Source organism: Tenrec ecaudatus, chromosome 7 (genome assembly GCF_050624435.1).
Source record: "Tenrec ecaudatus isolate mTenEca1 chromosome 7, mTenEca1.hap1, whole genome shotgun sequence".
NCBI classification, from domain to species: Eukaryota; Metazoa; Chordata; class Mammalia; order Afrosoricida; family Tenrecidae; genus Tenrec; species Tenrec ecaudatus.
Window position 1 is genome coordinate 108,576,857 of NC_134536.1, and position 22,148 is coordinate 108,599,004.

General features: G+C 36.1%; 1 pseudogene; it reads left to right on the plus strand.

Annotated features, from left to right (window-relative positions):
• Positions 1 to 404: 404 nt before the first annotated feature.
• On the plus strand, positions 405 to 1,721 carry LOC142452449 (protein FAM161A-like; annotated as a pseudogene).
• Positions 1,722 to 22,148: the final 20,427 nt, after the last annotated feature.

Genomic DNA, 22,148 nt, shown 5'->3' on the forward strand with positions numbered 1-22,148 from the left:
TGCAGATGAGTGCACCAGTAGTTGAGGATTTTCCCCAGTCTTGTGCAAGCCTAATTGTGTGTAGGAATGTAGAAGTATGTTTATGTTTGATTCATAGATGGAAGTGTTAATTACTACTGACTTTTAGTATATTAGTGTAAGCTTGAGTTTGGTTTTATATGTCTGAATATAAAGTATTATGTTGCCATGAGAAAATAAATTGTGTAAGTGGTTTAGAACACCAACAACTATGACACCAAGGTTAATATCTCAATCAAAGGGGCAACTGCAGAGTCAGGTGTTGAGATGAAGGTGATACACAAACTTGTGAAAACAGGAAGGGGACGCAAAGCACTGCAGGAAATTCTCAGATGGTCAGACCAGTCTCTTCATGTGTCTTTCTTCCCTTTCATGACGACATAGTCATGTCCATAGAGAAAGGGGAGCGCCCCGGGAGGGACATGATCAAAGATGCTCTTTGGGTCTCACAAAAACCATTTAAGTTCATTGCAAGAAAGGGGGGGGGGAAAGAATGGGGGGGAAAAAAACAAGCAGCCCGGGAAAAGCTGAGAGACTTTTCTAAGTCTCTAGAGACAACAAAACGATTTAAAGCCAGGCCCCTCCCTCGATCGATTTATGGCCCAACTTATGGAGACAAATTAAAAGAGGAGTTCATTAGAAGCCTTCAGGCACTGCTGAGAGCCCAAGAACCGTCGGAGCATCTGTCCCTTCTGAAGCGGAGACCAGCTCAAGGAACCCGTGTCCCATCAAGTGTCTATGGAATCGCAGGGTCAGCGCCCTACTTCGGAAGTTGAAAGCCTTCCTGAGCAATGTCAGCGATGCATCTTAGAAAACAGTGATTCAAAACTTCAGACACCCCGTGAACCCTTTCATCTGTGTGCACCCTCAGCGCATCGGCTAAAAGCGAGTAGCTCTGACCCGACACTCAAGCGAAGAAAGACAATTTGAAAGAAACACTGGCTGTCTCTGAAGTACAAGTCACTACTAAGAAGCTCAAGTTCAACCCTTCAAAATCCACAGTGTCTTCAGAGAAAGAGAACAAGCCATAAGGAGATCTCTTGATGAAAACAAAATGTTGGAAGAAGGGGAAAAAATGATGGAGAGCAAATGTTTTGAGAATGACGAGGGCAGTGAGTGTCCAGATGTGCTTTACACAATTGATGTATGCATGGATTGTGATAAGAGTTGTATGAGCCCCTAATAAATGATTTTTAAAAAGAAAGAAAGAAATCAGATCCTAAGTAAACAGAAGCAAAGAATGGAAGAATTGCAAAACCTTCTGATAGTCGGAGCTAAGGCGCATGACCCACATGAAAGCTTAGCTCAAACACCTAAATGCAGAAGAAACTCCCTCAGGAGTGAAAGGGGAAGAATGAGAGAATGTCTACAGGAACTCGAAGAAAGAGAAGAAAGTCTTCAAAAGAGGCCTCTATTACTGGAAGAAATTGCTCACAAAACTTCAAGAATGGTGGCAGAAGAGGGTGATTTGCACCCTAAAAACAATAGGCTTATGTGATGAGTTTGTTTCAAAGAAAGGCCAGAGTGGGGACAGTCTTGAGTGTTTCAGCCATCCAGAGATAAAAAGTGTCACCTAAGATAAAGAAGCCAATGGAGAAAACAGAAGAGAGAATGGGGATGACCGTGATTCTATTAATATCAACAGCCAGGGGTCTTGCAATGAAAATGGTGACATTGTTGCAGAAAGGGAAGAATTCTACTGAAGAATAAAAGGAAGCAGCACAGCCTCCTGTCCGCCCCAGCAGCAGGTTGCCAGAGGCCGCACTGCTGCAGCCAACCCTCCCAGGGGAACACCTCCCCTAGTGCAGGGCCAGCCAGCAAGATGATCAGTGCGGGGCCATCGAGAGCCTCAAAACTCTTACTCTATCTGTTTGGTATTTCAGTCCGTTAGAACAAGGTTTTGCCATTTAGTTTTTCTAATCATTACGTAGGTTCGGTTTGCAACTTTGACCTTAAGATTTCTAAAACTGTTTGAGAATCACTGCTTTCCCAGATGAGTTGTTATAAAAGTATAGAGTACTTCATTAATATTTGATGGACAAAATGCTTAATATTGAGAATAGAGAGCACTGGTGTTTGTTTGGTGATGTGTTTGACAAGATTTTTCTGGAAAATGTGAATCCATAAATATTTATAAAACTAAAAAATTAGGTTCCTTTCATTTTAGTATACATTTGAGCAGGAAGTTATTATTCCATCTTATTGGGAAAAACAAAATATAAATAACAAAGCAATCTATCCTAGGCAGTGTTTTCGTCTTTACTTCCCTGCACTTTACATAAAGTTAACCTTTTGAAAGTTTTGTATGTTTGTGATTTGATCTCCTTCAAATTATTCTTTATACAAAAATGTTTCTTAAATTCTCACTGAGTACTTCCTAACTGTTTTTTGAACATCAACACTCTCTTCTGGCCTTAGTAGACCAGGTCTTCTCTAATGCTTACTATGAGGTTAAGTACTTGATGTACTCAAATATATTGATGTGGGGGTCACTAACATGAGAGATATTTAGACTGCTAAAATCTTCGCTAGTACAAAATTCTCCTAGGCAAAAAAATGCATATAATTCTCTTCAACAATTTAATTACATCTAATAGTTTCATGGAGCCACTGGATGTCTAGAAGAAAGGATTGGCAAGTTTCTACTGAAAAAAGAATCTCCTGGAACACAGGGTTTTACTCTGATAAGCCTGGCTCATCACGAGTGGGAACAGCTCAGTGGTAATAGTTCTGTATGTAGATGTATTTATTTTCATAGAACTTATTAAGAAGCAATATGCATCAATTCCCCTGATAGACCATTGAATCCACTGCATATTCTTCTAAAATATATTTTGAATATAGTAGATGTCAGTTTCATTTGAGAAATATTTTTTATTAGAGATCAAGATTGAAAATTCCCAGTGAATTCAACTAATTATATAACATTATCTTGAGTGAAGTCATACATTGCAAGCTGTAATTTAATTAATTTTATCTTAGTGGCTCCTATAAACATGTCTAATAGACATGAAGAAACTTAATTATTTCTAGAATATATATCTGGTTTAACATTAGAATATAACTCATTAAGAACACTGAGAAATATTTTCCTATGTTCTTATTTCTTTTCTGTATAGTATTTCTTATGCTTTATCACAATCAAAATACAAACAAACTTCTATCAAAATGACAAAAATAGTCCTTAATTTGAGAATTTAACAGTATTGTGATTGAGGTTTATTATAGCAATATGGAGTTGTTTACTTAGCTGTTGGTACAAAGTTAAAATTTATTTTATTTTCCTTATACTAGGACTTGTTATAGATATGACACTTATTAACTCATTTAATGAAATTACTATAATTAAATGTTATTAAGAATTACATATGATATCTTGAAAGTTTAAATCAGTTAAATATTTCTAAATTCCATGAGAATCTTTGGATACTAAAGATTGAGGCATCTGCAGTGAATATTGAAATATCGGTAATGTCTACAATGGAGCTAATAGGCCAGGATTCTGATGGAAGTTATCACCAGGCCAGAAACTAACAAAAGCCTGTTTTGTTTTCAAACTGTGTAAGAATGGCAGAATTAAACATGCACTGTGAAAATAAAATAAGTGTAAAATTTAGACACATATCCTGTTTTTCGCACATTCTTTAAAGACAGCAGAGTCCTTAACATCTCCTATTTTACACACTAAACTATTTTGAAATCTGTCTATGATCACAGAATTTTCTGAAGTGCTAAAGTGCTTATAATACTCAGCTTTTAAAATTTCAATTAGCAAGTGTTAATTAGCATCTAAAATGAGGAAGAGGTTCCAGAGAGGTTGTAAGGAAGAAAAAAAAAAGAGGAGATGAAAAAAGTTAAGAGGACTAAGTAATCAATTACTTCAAAATGGGAAAGGTATAATGGAGAAGCAAACGGAGAAGACAGAGGATGAAAGAAGCAAGCACATATCCTGATGGAAGAAAAGGGAAGAAATGAACAAGATGCATTCTTCAAAATGGTTCTTCTTGCGTGTAGTTTAATGCACAATTCTAAATGTTTTCTGTTTATTGCGTTGAAATAAATCCTGTGTTTTTACTTTACCTCCAAGTTCAGGATAAGCCAAAAGTGAAATTCAAGTGAGCTACTACAACATTTCTCTTTTGAATAGCTAATAATTATTAAAATAATTTCTCTTTTGAATAGCTAATAATAATTATGAGCTAAAGAAAATATCAACCACATTTTCGAATGTCTTGTTTTTGTTTTAAACTATACATTCCAGCATAGCTGTAATGCCATTCGAAAGGTTGATAAAGATTCAATATACTTATACGGTTGATTCTAAAATATCTGAATAACTTTATAAGAAGCTATTTTCTCTTGTAATGGGCAACTCAAGTATTTTCATTAAAATGCCTTCCGCATAGCCCATAAGCATCCTGTGTAACCAAAGTCATATAATTGGCTAGCTAAGCTTCAGGCAGCTGGAGACAATTCTCAAAATCCTCATAGGAAGGAAGCCAAAATCAACAGCAGGAAAACAATACGTCATCGGGAACATCACTGCAGTCTTGCTTTAGTAAAGAACACAACAGGAGCCTCAGAAGGCAAAGTGGAGCAGATGGCCTCAAGAATCTTTTGGACTAGGTTATTTTTGTTCTTAGGCCATAGCTTGCGATGGAAAGCAAATACACTGGGAACACAGCAAATGGTGCATACGGATGTGGGTGTTAGTTTCCTAAAGTGAGAATCAAATTCTCAAACCTAACATTTAATCAGAACTGTTGTTTCTAACTAGCATGTCATGCTCTACTGCTTCCAGATAATATGCCATATGATTCCCAGTCAAATGCTAATGATGAAAAGAAATGACAGAATGAAGTAAACAGTATTAGCCAACTTAAAAAAAAACCAGAAAAGTTTCAAGCTAGGATGTTAAAGAAAAATAGCATGTATGTTCTTACCTGCTTACACAGTACAGTCATAACATCTAGGGTAACATATTTTAAAGATTATGAACAACTTTAAATGATGTTGAAGTATAGAAATGATGAATGTGAACCATATTAGGTAATGATATTCAGATGTTGAAAACAATCATATTGCAGTCACCTTTTAATTAAATATAATTAATAGGCTGAAACTTAAATAGCATTTACCATATATACTCATGGTTAAGCTGAGTTTTTCAGCACAAAAAATGTGCTGAAAAACTGGGGTTTGGCTTATACATGGGTCAGTGGCATGAATGGATGTCATCTGGTCAAGCCCAACTAACAAAAGGAGGAAATCTCATGAAGCCTGACATAGAGTTAATAGCAAAGTGGGTTCGAGATGCATGGGAAGACATTCCAGAAGGCATGGTGTGACGTGTCTTCCAGAAATGTAGTATTAGCAATGCTATGGATGGCAGTTAAGACTGTACTTTGTATGAAAATGACAGCAGTGATGGTGATGACAGCGATCTCAGTGAGGACAGCGTCTATGATGACCTCATACCTGCTGAAGCTCTGCATTGGGATACGGATAATGATGAGGAATCCAGTTTTGAAGGATTTTAACTCTTTATATTTTAGCTTGGGATTGAGCTCAGGGAATAGTCCTCTTAAGGTCTCATTGTTGATACCTTATTGTTTTTGTTGAACCTATTTTCCACTTACTGTGCTGGTTTACTAATGTTAAATGACTTGTCCTTTTATTTGTTTGTTTTTTTAATTTAAAATAAATATTTAAATGCATTACCCCACAGATGTCTCAATTTTTAGTAATTTTATTTTCATTTGTTTTGATTATTAAAACTCACCAGTAGCTTCTGTATTTTCCACCCTAGGCTTATACTGGAGTCAATCAGTTTTTCTGGTTTCCCAGGTAGTAATTAGATACCTCTGTTTGTACTCAGGCCGGCTTATATTTGAGTATATACGGTACTTTAATCTTGAGTATTTTTTTCCATCTGGAATTGAGCTCATACTTGTGTACACAATGTAATTACTGAAAACATTACACTTGAATTTGCCAGATTGTTAAACAAAGAAAAAGCTAATTTTTAAATTTGGATTTGTGTAGGCTTTATGACAAAAGAATGTGTGACCCCATTTGCGTATGTGAATGGTTATTGGGTACATGCAGAGAAAAGACCGTGTTATGTTTATCCTTGAAAGCCTTAGAGAATGCCAATCAAACAAGACACTCATGATTGTAGCTTCATGTCAATCAAGAAGATACAAGTGTTGCTACATCGTATTCTTAGAAGAAACATTCTATTGGTCCTTAATGAAGGAAGTGAGTAAAAGTTTCCACACTTTAGGAATGCTTTATATTTATCTTACAGTTTGGCCTTCCATCATAACAGAATTACATTTTCAACATTGTAAAGTCTAGTGTCGTGTTCTAGAATGTAATGTTAAGTGTGCCCTTGTCGATCACCTTCCCTTTCCTTGTGTTCTTTTAAATATAATCCGGACTCCTCTGGACACTATGATAATGGCCTTCCAGCTGAAGGGGCTAGCAGGGTAGTTAGCACCGTTAGTCTTTTAAAGGCTTGTCTGGGAAAATAGAGAGTTGCCATCTAAATGCCAGTACTGTCACCACTATAGAGCATCAGAATCTGACTCTACCTTATCGTCTAAACTTGGATTTGAGCATTCTAATTCACATATCATTACCGTCAGGGAAGCAGAACATACTGTCTCCTTTAGCAGGAGTCTTTGCCCTTTATTTCCTCTTCCTGATTTTATTTTATTTCCTTTCTTTCTCTTCCCATCCCCAGGAAACACAACAGATGACTCATTTTTCCCACCACATTCAACCCACTAATAGGTTTCCCATCAAAGTGTTCCCTGACTCACTTATGCTTAATACTCAAGGGTGGGATACTCATGTGGTAGAAATCGTTTGAAACTGTTCATGACAGACTAGTCAATAAGTACCCATACCCCCACGCTTACTTTGCTTACTAACTACTTTTCTAAGGACTGTAGTTATTTTTATTTTTTAGGAAAGGGCTGTAGGTTTGAGAGGGAGACAGATGCCAGTCACATCTGTCATATCTAGAAACAGTCTTTGATGTGGTAAAAAGAATGAGACACTGCCCATTGAAGTTTAGTAATGATCCACACATCAACGTGGGCTTACCTTAGAAACTGGGCAATCTGACACTGGTTATATTCATCATTTCTGTCAGCATACACAACAGACAAAACATTCCACCAACACCGTGCTATCTGTTTAACTCTTTGTATGCCCTTGATTTCAGAATCAATCTGATTTTACTCACCATTTTACCGTATGAAGGTTGCAGCATGTTGAGGATAGCATATTTTTATGTGTCCAAAGACTGTTTATTGAAACAATGATATTTTAAAAATGAATGAGTCAGTAAATATGCACAAAAATAAATACAATAGTAATGCTTAAATGTACTTTACAATGTTACATCTGGGAAATGTTACTTCTTTAAAACAGTTATTACCTTTATACTTGAGACCCAAAGAGAAAAAAAATGAATTATTTATAAAATGGTACATATAACTATGTTATATGTGAAATTCCACGTATTTGAAATTAAATCGAGTAAAAGTTTTAAAAGTAGTGCTTTGGATTTATTTTGATGAAACAAATAAAAGTGTCATCGATTATAAATGTTTTAAGGTGGTGATATGTTTAGTGAAAAACTATCAGTGCATGAGATTAAAGCATATTTTTCAAGTTATCTATTTATTATTTTTAGGCTGCAAAAGCCTATTTATATACTGTGCATGTTGCTATAATTTTAGCAATAAAAAGACAGGGTACCTCCCCTTACAAATGTTAGGTTGACAAATGATCAAACAAGTGATTAAAATAAAGTTTAATTGCTGGTTTGAGTGGTGATTCAATACTTCTGTGTAACCTTTAAAAAGATACTAAATGACTCTCATTCACTTTCTTTGTTTATAAAATGAAGCAAACGCCTACCTGGTGAGTATCTTGTAGGGATTGAGAAAAATAAAATAATAGCTTATGTTTGAAATATGGCAGTACTCTAATAATTGTAGCCAATATTATTTGAGAGCTCTTCACATAATTATTTGCATGTCTTTATCTCATGCCTGGCCTTCTTTTTAAAATAATGATTTGATTTTTAAAACCCTTTAGAAGTGACCAGAATGGACAATTTATAACATTTTTCTTAACTCAAAAGTTTATTATGTTTCAGTAATTACTGTGTAACCTGTGCTATAATGATATAGTTGTGCCTTGTTTTAGTCCATTGGCAAGTTTAGATTTAGACCACAAGAATACCTTAATATATTTTCAGTTTAGCATGGATTCAGGAACATATTAAAATACAATAAAAACAATGTCTTGTTTCTTCATTGCTTTATGTTAATAAGACTTATTATTTCCCTCTGGCTTCCTCGGATTTCTCCCTAGTTAGTAGTTTCTCAACTTGCACATTGATATCTTGTCTGGACATTAATCACTGTGAAGTTAGAAGATAGCACACCTTTCAGTATTGTGCTGAGTTTAACTGTGTCTATATAGCAATGAAACAAAGTCATGAAAATAGAGTATAATTCCTCTTCAAATGAAAGCATTTTTTAAACATTAATTCTTTAATTCATTCAAACTTTCACTCTTGGACTATCCTTTCGGTTTTGACATTTTTCCCTCTGAAGTCAAAGGTATTTTGAATGTAGTGTCTGCTGAGACTGTACTTGATGAAATGATATTAACTAGTCATATCTCTGAATTTTGCTATCTAACATTATGATTTGAGTAAAACCTATTAAACTTTGATTCCAGTTTGACCAAAAAAATATGGCTGCTATGTGTTTTTATTTTGCAACATGGTTGTGATAAGTTTACATCTTAACATATTTTTAATAAAAGAGAAGCCGTGTTGATATTTTCTGTGATAAATTAGCAGATCAATTATATTAATAAAGTGACTTTGAGACAGCAAGAAAAATTAGGGGGATTTATTCAAAATCCTCTGGGTTTAGAACTCTGATTTACATTATTTAAAATGTCCAAACTCTACTACTCTGGGCCCAAACTTATATTTCCTCTAAATAATGAGTAGCAATAACTAATCCAAGGTCCCTGTATGTTGTGAATTGTTTCTACTAATGTGGGCCTCTACTGAAGGCCCCGAGTTCGAACCCAACAAGCAGGATTACTAAATAAATAAATAAATCAATGGAGACTCTCAATTTACTTTTGTGAAGCTTATTAGTTATCATCAAGTGAATTACGTACCAGGTGGCTGTGACCTTTTCTAAGCAAATCACCTGGACTGTGTTCACAGGTACCTCTGTGTGGGTGTAAACCACCAACCTGTGCCTACTAGCCCAGAGTTCAACTGTTTGCACCAGTCAGGGACAGCCAAGAAAACCTTATTGATCAGGTATATTCTGTGACATAAGGAATAACTATGAGTTAAAATCAACTTGATGGCAGAAGGTTTTCTTTGTTTGTTTGTTTGTTTTAATCATAAATTATATTGATATTAAAATCAAGTTAAGAGATTTTTAAAAGAAAAATCTGTTCATATATGTCTTAGGCTACAACTTCTACTTACATTGGAAGGAGGTGAGCCCTCCCTGCACCCCCAAACGGCCCCCCTCACAAAATCCCCTTCAATTGATTGTATTTGGGTAAGCACTGTGTCCTGGGTCAGGGTGTTGCATCAAACCCTCATCATATTACAATGGAATGACTGCTCTTAGCAGATCCCAATATGAAGGTAATTATATTGTGTTAGGTTACATTATAGGGGATTACTAGCTCTTAATTGCCAAATCTCTCAAAATCCTGGCTCAGTCAAATTGACATAAAATCTTAACTAGCTCAATACATAACAAATTGTGGAAGGCAAGAGTTTAGTCATTTAAGCAATTTCTACACGTGCTAACATATGGCCAAAACATGCTATTTTGTTTGTTTTTCTTATACATATTTCCAAGGATATAGATAGAGAAGACAAAATTAAATATAATGTCTTCAGAGACATGAAAACATGACATGACTATCTACATAAGGGAAATACAAAGATTTTTTGTTGCTTTTTGTTTCTGTCTTTAAAAATCTTAGTGAATATTTAATATTATTAGGCCATATTTTTATAATTTTGGAATCTGTGGATATTTGGGTTGTCTTTATTTTTACCTAATCAAAAAACATTAAGTTAATCTGAAGTCTAAATAAAGAGGAAACCAATAGTTGCAAAAAGGATTAAGAGTCTAGCAAGCTCAAATGTAAAATAAGCAGAAAAATGGAATTTTATAGGATTAAAAATTGAGCTAATTATATTTACAATATTTACCAAGTGACTTCTACACAATTATAGGGAAATTGAAAACTTGGGCTTAGATAGGATTATTATAAATGAATTATTATTTTATTTTTTTTAACATTTTATTAGGGGTTCATACAACTCTTATCACAATCCATGCATATACATACATCAATTGTATAAAGCACATCTGTACATTCTTTGCCCTAATCATTTTCGTTTTTTTCATTTCTTTTTTTACATTTTATTAGGGGCTCATACAACTCTTATCACAATCCACACATATACATACATACATCAATTGTATAAAGCACATCCTCACATTCTTTGCCCTAATCACTCTCAAAGAATTTGCTCTCCACTTAAGCCCTCTGCATCAGGTCCTCTTTTTTTTCCCCCTCCCTCCCCGCTCCCCCCTCCCTCATGAGCCCTTGATAATTGATAGATTGTTATTTTGTCATATCGTGCCCTATCCAGAGTCTCCCTTCTCCCCCTTCTCTGCAGTCCATCTCCCTGGGAGGAGGTCACATATGGATCCTTGTAATCAGTTCCCCTTTTCCAACCCACTCACCCTCCACTCTCCCAGCCTCGCCCCTCACACCCCTGGTCCTGAAGGTATCGTCCACCCTGGATTCCCTGTGCCTCCAGCTCCCATATGCACCAGTGTACAATCTCTGCCCTATCGAGCCCTGCAAGGTAGAATTTGGATCATGATAGTTGGGGGGAGGAAGCATCCAGGATCTGGGGGAAAGCTGTTCTTAATGGGTGCTAAATCGCACCCTGACTGACCCGTCTCCTCTCCTAAACCCCTCTGTGAGGGGAACTCCAGTGGTCAACACTTGGGATGAATTATTATTTTACATGAATATTAGTATCCATGATAAATAAAACTATTGGCTAGTGAAATAGATATTTTATATGACTTTTACATACTTAAAAAAGTAGTCACCTTTATCTAGCCCAAAGCATTTTCAGAGATATTTAAGCAGGGTGGACAGCTTAATTTGTACTATTAGATTCTTAAATTAGGAAAAGTCAAGTTGAGTAAGAAATTACCTATCATCAAACCAATGAACTAATAACAGAATATATATATATGTTTTAATGTGTAATTGTTTCTTTAAATTATTAAACAAATTAATGTAGCTGATATGTGACACCTATTTGAGTGTTAAAAATGAAGACTGCTAAGTAAAGCCTTTGGAATGGACAGGGAACAAACCAGGAGAGAAATGAAAATGGTTACTTAATTGAAAACATTCTTGAGTCAGGAGATAGTAATATGGCGTCAATTCTAATATTTCAGGGTTAATGTAAAGTAATAATGTACATACTTTGCTATTTTATGTAAATTTAAGTTGTGTTATAAATAGAAGAATTTTTAAGAAACACCTAAATTATAAGAAATAATGATTCCACTTACCAACCTTGGAAGAGTAGAAATTTCTCAAAGTAAACCTTATACAAACAAACTTGAATTATTATTTCCACAATATGAAAGGAAGCACAAAGACTTGGAGCAAATATTGTCAATTCCAAAGAAAGACAGACAGAGAGAACATGTTAATCATAATACCAAAAGCAATCAAGTCTTACATGGGTCATTTAGTTACCTTCTAAATTTACCAGGAGCCTGGTGGTATGGTGAATTACATCTTGGGCTACTCACCACGTGATCAGTAGTTTGATCTTTCTGGGCACTTTGAGGAATAAATGGGACTTGCTGCTCCTGTAAAGGTTTACCACCTTGGAGACCCACATGGGAGTTCTCCTCTAACCTGTAGAAGAGCTGTGGTTCCGAATGGACTCAATGGCAGTGAGTGAAGTGTGATCTTATAACAGGAGAGCTAGTGGGCTAAGCATTGGGCACCAAACCATGAAGTTAGTAGTTTAGAAACACCAATTGTTCCAGAGGAGCAATAGGAGACTGTCTACTATTCTAAAGATATACGGTCTTGTACCCCTTGGGACCAGAGTACTCTATCCTTTAGGGTCACTATAAATCAAGTTAATGGGGTTGAAACCTTCGGAAAATAATCCTTGGTAGCATAATGGTGAAGCTCTGGGATACTAACACAAATGGCTGGGATACTATCAGCCATTCAAACCAACCCATATGCTCTTCCAGAGAAAATCTTATCCATCTATAGCCATAGCCTTTATATCCCCCCAAAACATATGGATTCATTCTAATCCCTCATAAAGATGACCGATTGAAATTGACCTTACTAGAGGAGTCCCTTAGTATTACATTGAATTAACATGTCCACTAATCAAAATGTTACAAAGGAACCTTACTTGAACCAACAAGTCTTTTTTTCTTTTCTTTCTAAGTCTGGAAAGACTTAGAAATCTACTTTTAAAACATCAGTCATTGAAAACCCTTTGGAGCATAGTTCTATTCTAACAAACGATTCACCACGAGTCAAAGTTGACTCAAGGGCACCATGATAACAGTCCTGTCAGAGGTGTACTAATATCCTCTCCATTGTAGATTCCAGGGTTATGAACAATTTACTGTACTTGCCCTTAAATGTTATGTAAATTTTCCCTCGCTTCTGAGTGATTGAGCCTACCTTTAATTACAGCATACTGATTATTACATTTACCCCCACTTGCTGTACGTACAGTCTATAAATTATAGGAAAGGCTTTTAGCCTGTTCTTAAATCCAAAGTCACATCCAGTTGATTGAGTCCTAGTGACTCTATATGACAATGTATAAGCACTACATAAAGCTAATGAATCAATAAATCTTTAACAGGTCTTCCGGTCACATCCTTCTCCCATAGAGTGACTAGTGGATTTGAACTGCTGACCTTGAGGTTAGCAGCGCAATAGTCTATTTACTATATCATCAAGTTTCCGTCTTGCACCGAAAGAAAGCTAAATAAGAATGGTATGCATGTTTTGACTCATCAACAAATTCAATTTAAAGACCTGCTTAGGTAAAGATATTTTTTGTAACCCAATGTGATCATTACATGTCTGTGTCCTTTTGTCTGGCCTAGGATTCTTAGTGGTTTGGCAATTAAGAACTATTCATCTCCCATGGTGGGATCTTCTTTCTGGTATGGCCTGTTTCCAACGTGAGTAGATGCTGTGGTAAAACATGCTTGCTTTTTGCTGCTTCTAGATCTTGAATCTGGTTGGCTAATTTCTATTTGTTTGGAATTGAGTCAACAAGCCAGAAAGCACATTACTCTGAAGATTCAGGTGTGCCTAACCCACGTCATGGTTTTTTCAATTGTCTCATATGCATATGAAAATTGGATATTAAATTAGGAAGACTCAAGAATTATAGCTGCATTTGAATTATAGTGCCGGTGAAGAATATTGAAAATAGCATGGACCACCAAAAGAACAAGTGAATCTAAATTGGAAGAAGTATAGCCAAAATGCTCCTTAGAGGTAATGGATAGCAGGACACCATCTCTCACACTTTGAACGTATTGTCAGAAGAGGCCAGTCCCTGGAGCAGGGACTGTGTTGTAATTACACAATTTCATGTCAACTTGATAAGTAAGAATGAAGGGGTGGAGTCTAGCCTGTCTATCAGGCCACATCCTGCTGATCCCTCCTTGTGGGCATGGCCTTCTCATAAGGATTCTGAGATTTCTTCTCTTCTCCCTGGAGGCAGGACACTCTCTGCTTCACATTCTTGTTGACAAGGCCTATGTAGCCACTCTGATGGCAGCCAGAGCCCTGGAAATTCATCCACTGCCATTGGATCCACATGACTTTCCACCCACTGGCCAGTGACCTTCCTGCATTCAGCATCATTGGATGTGCTATGTGAGTCTGAAGAGGAATTCCTGGGCTAATATCGGACCATGGGTTAATATCAAATTTATGAACTTGATCTGTACTGGGCTGGGATGTTTTATTGATGCATAAGTTCTTCTTGATATAAAGTACTCTCTTATACCCATTGGAGTGTCTTGGGATTTTTTTTTTCTAGTTAACCAGGACTAGCACACTTGGTAAAGTAGAAGACATCAAAAACGAAGGTTCTCAACAAGATGAATTAACTCAGTGCACAACAAATTCAAACATAAGAACAATTGTGGAGATAGCCAAGGACCGGGCAAGATTTTTTCTGTCGGGAAAAGGATCCCTATGATTGGTAACCTGCTTGTCTGCACCCAACCACAAAACTGTGGGAACTATTTACTTTATATAACCCACTCTGTGTACATAGACAGAGCTTCACTGGTTTGCCTCTAGAGAACCAGAATAAGATTCATGGAGACTACATATATTATAAAGTTATCAAAGAAAATTTGGGCCTGAAATAAGAACTCTCTTGGAGTGTTTTTAATGTCCGAGATAGATTCAGATTCACCCTTCTACAAGGACTGCCACCCTACCTCTGAACTGAATTGCCTTCTGCTCTATGACAGAACATTGTGTCGAAATAATGCCATGTAGGGTCACTGGCTGCGGAGTTGGTTCATGAATGTGATCCTAAGACATGGTGGTGCATGCAGTGCACTGCTAAACACAGCAGGTGGGATCCACCGGCTTCTCCTTAGAAAAAACAAACCAGGCTTCTACCCCTGTAAAGAGGTGGAGACTCAGAAATGCACAGGGGCAGCTCTCCCCTGGCCTGTAGGGTCGCTGCGAGTTGGAAAGGCCTGCATGGCAGGGAGTGCTTCGTGGCAGGATTTTCACCAGACTTCCTGGACAAACTCCCATTGGCGACCTAATGATGAGCAACTGGGGGCTTTAAGTGCCACTTAGAAGCAGAGCAAACTAATGGCCACTTGCTTCCAAAACCAAACTCACTGCAATTGAATCGAGCTCACTCCCAATGTCTGTATCGGGCAGGGTAGAACTGTGAGTTTCCGTGACTTTCTGCCGAGGACCGGCTGGAGCTTTCGGTCTGCAGACCCACTGGTCGGCAGCATAGCACTGCACCGCCAGGGCTCCTGGCCACTTGTTTATGCTTCCTTCATCTATTTTACTTCCTAATAAAGGAGAAAGGACTGAATAGATCGATTAAAGGGTGTAATTAGAGGTTTTATTCTGACCATGATTGTATACTTTTTAAAAATAATACATGGGCACTGCATTTTAAATCCTACAAGGTAAAATTTATAATAGAAAATGTTAATCATTAGGTTCTTTGAAGACTGATTCTGAAGTTAGGAAGAAAGAAAGCAGGTAAGACGGAAATATCATGAAGAGAGGGAGTCTCATGTGCCACGAGAATCTGTGGAGCCCAAGAAAAAGGCTCAGCACAGCAGTTCTTGCTGTGCCTAGCCGTGGCCTTCTAATGAAGCTGTGCTCATTGTCTTTCACAGACAGACGCAGGCTCCCTTACTTTGAGCCACTGAATCATCCTTTGATTTGAGTCCTATTAAAGTCTATTATGTCTATTGTTATTGTTACTTACTCCCTGCAGCTTTGAGTAATTATTTAAAACTCTCTTCTGTTCTTATGAAAACAAAGAAAAAGTTTCAGAACTAAACTTGAAAATGAACTTCTGACTTCACCAGTTAACTTAGACTTTAATTTGATTAATAGTTTTAATATTAAAGATCACATGTATTCTTACTGTCATTTTCAGAACTCATACAAAACAGTAATTTATATCAGTATGAAGTTATAAGCAGTACTATCTTAAAGTTAACAAAAAGCCTGAACTCTTCAACTTTACAATCTATGAATTCCATAGGAGAAATTTCAAAATTAGAATGTGTTCCCAGATCAAATGAATTGCATAATATGTTCTTAATAAATAAGTAATATCTTATGGACAAATTTTTCCAATGAGTAGGGAAATTATACCATTGCAAAACTATTTAAGAAGAAAATGCAATCATGGTTTTCAAAAAGGGGGGCAATGTTTGTTTCTGTTATATTTTTTATTATAAACCTTAAGGAAAATAAAATTTTGTATGTCCTCCATTAATTCACTTTTTTTTTCATTATTATCTGCTGAGTTCCTATCACATTGGTAATAGAGGAAATAGGGACAGCAAGAAATCTTGGGATCCTAGATTTCATGAGCTATGTTTCCTTCCCTGGCCCATTGCGACCCCTTTAAAAAGGCAAAATGTAATCAAATAATATGAAAGTTCTACAGTTTACATAAAGGGAAAATAAAAACAAGGGTAGTAGCTCTATAGGAGTAGTACTTAGGATAAAACTATGTAGAACATAAGATTATTAATTAAGACATTTCTGAGGAAATGGCACTGATTCCTCAAGGCAAATTTAATTATCTTATATGAGACTTTTGGCTTTGCCTTGTGAGGCCATTCCTGGGTATGGCTGGGTAGAATTCAGAAGACAGAATTTCTAGAAGTCCTCGCAAAGATCAGTTTATTTTCTGGGTCTTGGGAGTCACCAGTGTGAAAGCAAAATATTTTTAGCTAGATAATATGCATAGTCCACAGATTTGTTACTGTATACATTGGTTTGCTTATGTTACCTTATTTCATACATACCACATTTAAATGATGTTAAGGAAATGATAAGTCCTTGTATTATAATAGCAACAAAAATATGTCAAATATTTAAAACATACCATCATTTACACGGTTGTGATCTGTATTTGTCTGCCAGTATGCAGAAGAGCTATAGGATCAAATAACTAGTTCATTTTCATAAATCTTTGAGTGGTCTTGGGATTCCATTTGGTGAGTGAGATTTGTGTTTTCTAAAGTATTGTTTTCATAATAGATTTTTGAATCAGAAATTTAGAAACTTGAATAAGTCTTTAATAGGCAATCTTAAATATATTTTAAAAGCTATAATAGCTTCACATAGTGTTGACACATATTTATAAGGTGCAAATAAAGTAAAGTGAAAGTTCTTAATAAAATAAAATTGTTATATACAATAAGAAAAATTCTAGAATATAAAAGATGTCATGAAAATGCAAAAATGTTATAAGTAAATTCAAATTTAACTCTATATGGGTGTTAATAATTTAAAGTACCTTGTATGTGGTAATATTGTCTTCAAAGAAACATTTCTGATGGTTACTTGAATCAGGAAACATGAGAAAGCAAACCTTTAGTGAATTAAACAATTAATGTAACCCTGTTATCGGGAGCATTCATTTAGATATTTTTTATGGATTTAGATCTTAAAGCATTTGACACACTTGGCTATAAATTTGACTCTCCAGGTTAATAAGACAACTTACTCATGCTTAGGTAATTCTTTGTTTACTCTATGAAGCAAATAAATATAAAATATTGTAATATATCATAGACAAGAATATTTTTGAATATACATATGACACACTTCAAACTTTTTTCCAGTATGTAAGTACATAACTGAATGGGTTCTACATTTAGGTTTAGCTTGAAAATGAGACTTTTTTTGAAAGGCACATGAAAAAGGCTCATCAGAAAATAGAAAATGATGTGTGTTCTCTAAAATATAGACTGTACAGTCCATTTGTTCAATCTCTGTATTTTTCTTTATCTTACAATTGGTGTTTTGAATAGGTGATATTTTAATCTTCAGGAGGGTTTAGAATATGTTTGTTAAACAAAAGTCAAAGATTCTTTATAGACATGCTTCCAGGTTGTTGATACACTAGCATGCATTATAAAAATGCAAAATGAGAGGGAAATTATATGAAAATGAATTCAGCAAGCAAATCACAAATTGACTTCATGGTGGATACCTCTGCTTATAGAACACCATGTTTCACAATTTTTTTTTAAGTCATGAAGATGGAGTAACTTTACACTTGAACAATTGCTCAAAAGACCAACAACAACAATAGGACTGTATACTCACCCTTACTTTAAGCTCCTCTGTAATTTTTCACTTCTTCAATAAACTTAAATAGGTTTAAATTGTGGATATGTGCTTTATTCTCTTTGAAATATTTGTCTTACCCCCACCCAATATTTTATCTATGGAAAATAGTATGACCTTCATCATGCTATTCCCTATGAAGTGATACTACTTTTATGCCTACTAATTCCCATTAATCTTTAATATCATCTCTTTTTTCTCTCTTTCCCCCCTCAAGCTATTTTATTAGGAGTTAATCCAGACATCATACCACTCCATAGTTCAATTATATCAAGCAGGTAGTACAATTGCTACCACATTCAGTTTCTAAATATTTTCTCCCTTCTTGACACCTTGCTAATAGCTCACCCTTACACCCTCCCACCTGCTCTCTTGCACCGCCACCCCCACCCCAGGAATGCTTATTCAAGTTGTCTCCATGGGTTCATCACTCAGTCCTGGGTTTCATACACCAAAAAACACATCGCAAAAATTCAAGAGAGCTACTCACAAGGACAAGATACAACAGAAATCAAACTCAATATGAAAAATTAGAAAAAAACCAGATCGAGCACAAAGTGTATCAGATGAGCGATCAAGAGACAAGGGCTTACCTATTCGAGTCAGATTTATCATTTGAATCTCTTGTAGTCCTCTGTCTGGTAGACAGTGTATCGCTATTCCTCAATTGTGGTTAGAGAGAAATCACCAGAGGCTAATTCTCTGTGTAGCTCCTGAAAATGTATTTTTGGACTCCCACTATCATTCAGAGCCTTCTGCAAACCAGAATCTCCCAATTTTAGCTCCGATGCTCTACCTTCCTTTGGGTTTAGATTATATCATTGACAGTCCTTGAATCACAGGTGTTGGTGTGCTTCTTCCATGTGGACTAGGTTGATGTCTCACTTAGATGGCTGATTGTTTGCAAACATTTCTTTAAGACCCCAGTTGCTATTCTATGTGATAGCCGGGCACCATCTCTTTTATATTTTGCTATAGCACCTATATCTTCTATATTTTCTTTCTTAGGGGCAAGTATTGAGCAGGGCCATGACATAAGGACTAAATGTTCTTAGGTTGAAGACAGGATTAATTACAAGCCTAAAATACATTCCTGAATCTATGTTTTTTATCTGTCTCTGGCTCATCTTTAGAACATCCTTGTTATTTATATTAGGGAATCTTATCGATCATCTCCCTGGAGCATAAGGACCTTCTGTTAATAGTGTCATTGATTCGCTCATGGTACTATTTTTTTTAAACACTATGGAGAGAGGGAAATTGAACAATTGTAGGCAAACTGCATATCACAATATCTGAATTATTCACTTGTACAGAATATATATATGGCTTATTAGACACATATTGCCAGGCATATTCCCCACTTCAGGTCCTTACAACTATTGCTAATCATTTTTCCCCTTTAGGAATAGATCCTACCCCCTTTTCTACCAACAGATATGCATTTGTCTTCTCCCAGACAGGCCTGAAACCTTTTCACCTCTCCTGACTTGACTTCCCCACCAGTATTCCTCATCCCTCTGATAGGAATGTCTGCCAGTCCAGGGGGACTTCATCATAACTCTGCATGGCAGCAACTAAACCATCATTCTCCACTCCCTCTCTCTTGAAAATCTGATGCCAGCTGACTTGAAGACCACTTCACCAACGTGAACTTCAAAGGCACACCTAGGGAAGATGGAACGTGGTTCTTTTGGCATCAGTCTCTTTACCAAGCGAACTGCCCTGATGCTGAGCCCCACAGCAGTACTTGCCGTTTTACAATTGACTAACTTCACTCAGCAAAATGGTTCCTGATCCAAAGAACCATTTTCTTGCTTTGTTGGGGATTTCTCCCCCCTTATTTTTTGGTTTACCTGCTCATTTAATGCTGCTATAGTTTTTATGATTTCTTTTCTTCAGTTATTGGAGACCCTATGCTTTGACTATGTTCTAATTTTTAAAGTTTTGTATTAAAGTGTTGGAAATGATTTTATTTGTGTGTGTGTGTGTGTGTGTGATCAAATGCTATAAGCTGACTTCTGATCAGTGCTGTGTCTGGTAGGTTTTTGGTATATTATGTTATCATTCTTGTTTATTTCTAGGAGCCTCCTAATCTTTAATCTTTTCTGTCGGGCAGGGGGGGTGCTAATGCTCAGTATTTTCTAGTAGTATGTTGGTGAGTATCCATATGTTTGTCTTCACGTTTTCTTCTTTCTAAAGTTGATTTCCATTTTTATGGGACAATCTGAGAAAATGATCTTTATGTGTCTGAAGTTGTTAAGGCTTGTTCTGTGGCCTCGCATGTGGTCTATTATAGAATGTGAGTCATGTGCATTGGAGAAGAAAGCATATCCTTTGGCTATCGGTTGAGAAACTCTAAATATCTAGAAGATCAAATCATTTGATTATGTTGTTCTGCTCTTCAGTTTCTTTATTGAATTTATTTCCTGTAGATTTATCATTCCTTTAGAGTGGTGTCCTGAAGCTTCCAACTATTATTGTCAAGCTAGTGATTTCTCTTTTCATCTATTTGAGGTGAGGGTAGATGAATATCATGGGGTTTTCATTAGGCTCATATATTTATTATAGTTATGTGTTCTTGGTATATTGATCCTTTGATTATGACGTAATGCCCTTTCTTGTCTCTCACTATTTGATTATTATGTAATGGCCTTTCTTGTCTCTCAGTACTTTACTTAGAAATCTGTTTTTGTCGGTGATTAATATTGCTGCTCCTTTTTAAAGTTTTGGTAATTTTCCACCATCCTTTGACTCTCATTCTGTTTTTTTTTGTCTGTTAGTGTGAAGTGTGCCTCCTGATGACAGCACATTGATGGATCCTGTTTCCTAATCCAGTCTATTATTCTTTATCTTTTGATGGGTACATTTATTCCATTGACATTGAGTGTTATTAATTTTAAATGTAGATTAGTTGCAGTCATGTCAGACTACTTGTATTTGATATAGTCCTTCATCTTTTTTGAAGGTGGGGGTGGGGGTTGTGGGGAGTTTATTCATGTGTTCCTAAATCTGTATTGTTTGGAGTATTGTTTTTAGTGTATTGTCTTCTGGGCGGTATTACATTCCTTAGTTGTCTTATGCTTGTGTGCTGAAGTTTTTGGGTTTTCAGACCCTAAAATCCAGGTAATATTTTTTTGTAATGCTAGGTTTGTCTTTACAAATTCTCTAAAAATTTCCTTGTTTGAGAATACTGTTTTATTTCTCAATTTCTCCTTCATATTTGCTGGATAGTTTTATTGGATATAAGATTCTTGGTTGGCAATTTTTGTCTTTCAAAGCTGCTCCATTTTCTTCTTCCTGCATCACTTCTGCATAGAGGCCTGAGTTTATTCTTCTCTGTTTATCTCTGTAGGCGACTCATTTTTTTTAATTTTACTGCTCTCAGAATTCTCCTCTTTTTCTTAATATTGGACAATTTGACTACTTTATATCTGTGTGTGTGTGTGTGTGTGTTGGAGATTAATCATTTGATGTTCGCTCTGTTTCCTGAATGGTTATCATCTTCTCTTTGGAGATATTGGAGACATTTTTTTTCTCATGAATTCGCTTACTATACTATCTGTAGACTTGTTTCTTCCTGTTTCAGCATTCTGATGAGATATGTATTAGTTCTCTTCATGCTGTCCCATGTCATCCTCAGGCTTTTCCATATTAACCTCATTTTTAAAATAGTGATTGTTTCTCATTTGCTGAAGTCTGCATGCTTGTCTTTGAGCTTGCAGATTTTATTTTCCTTTTCTTCCATGCTATTACTCAGTTCTTGTACCATGTTTTTTGTTGTTGTTTGTTTGTCAGTTTTATCTCTGCTATCCCATGCTTACTTTCTGAGTTTTCTTTGGGAGTGAAGTTATCAGTATCTCAATATCTTCCTTTGTTTTCCAGATTAGTCCCTAAATCTCTTGTATAGTCCTAAACGCCACCTCCTGAATTCTCTTTTTGGCCTTTTAAGGGCTTATTTTTCTGTGTATTCCATTTGGTTTGGGTAATCTTCAGTGGTTCATGTTTGTTTCTCTTGAAACAACTTCAGTTGTTCACTTCTTTTTTTTGGGGGGGGGGTGATAACTTCTGTTGGCTGTTTTTTGTGT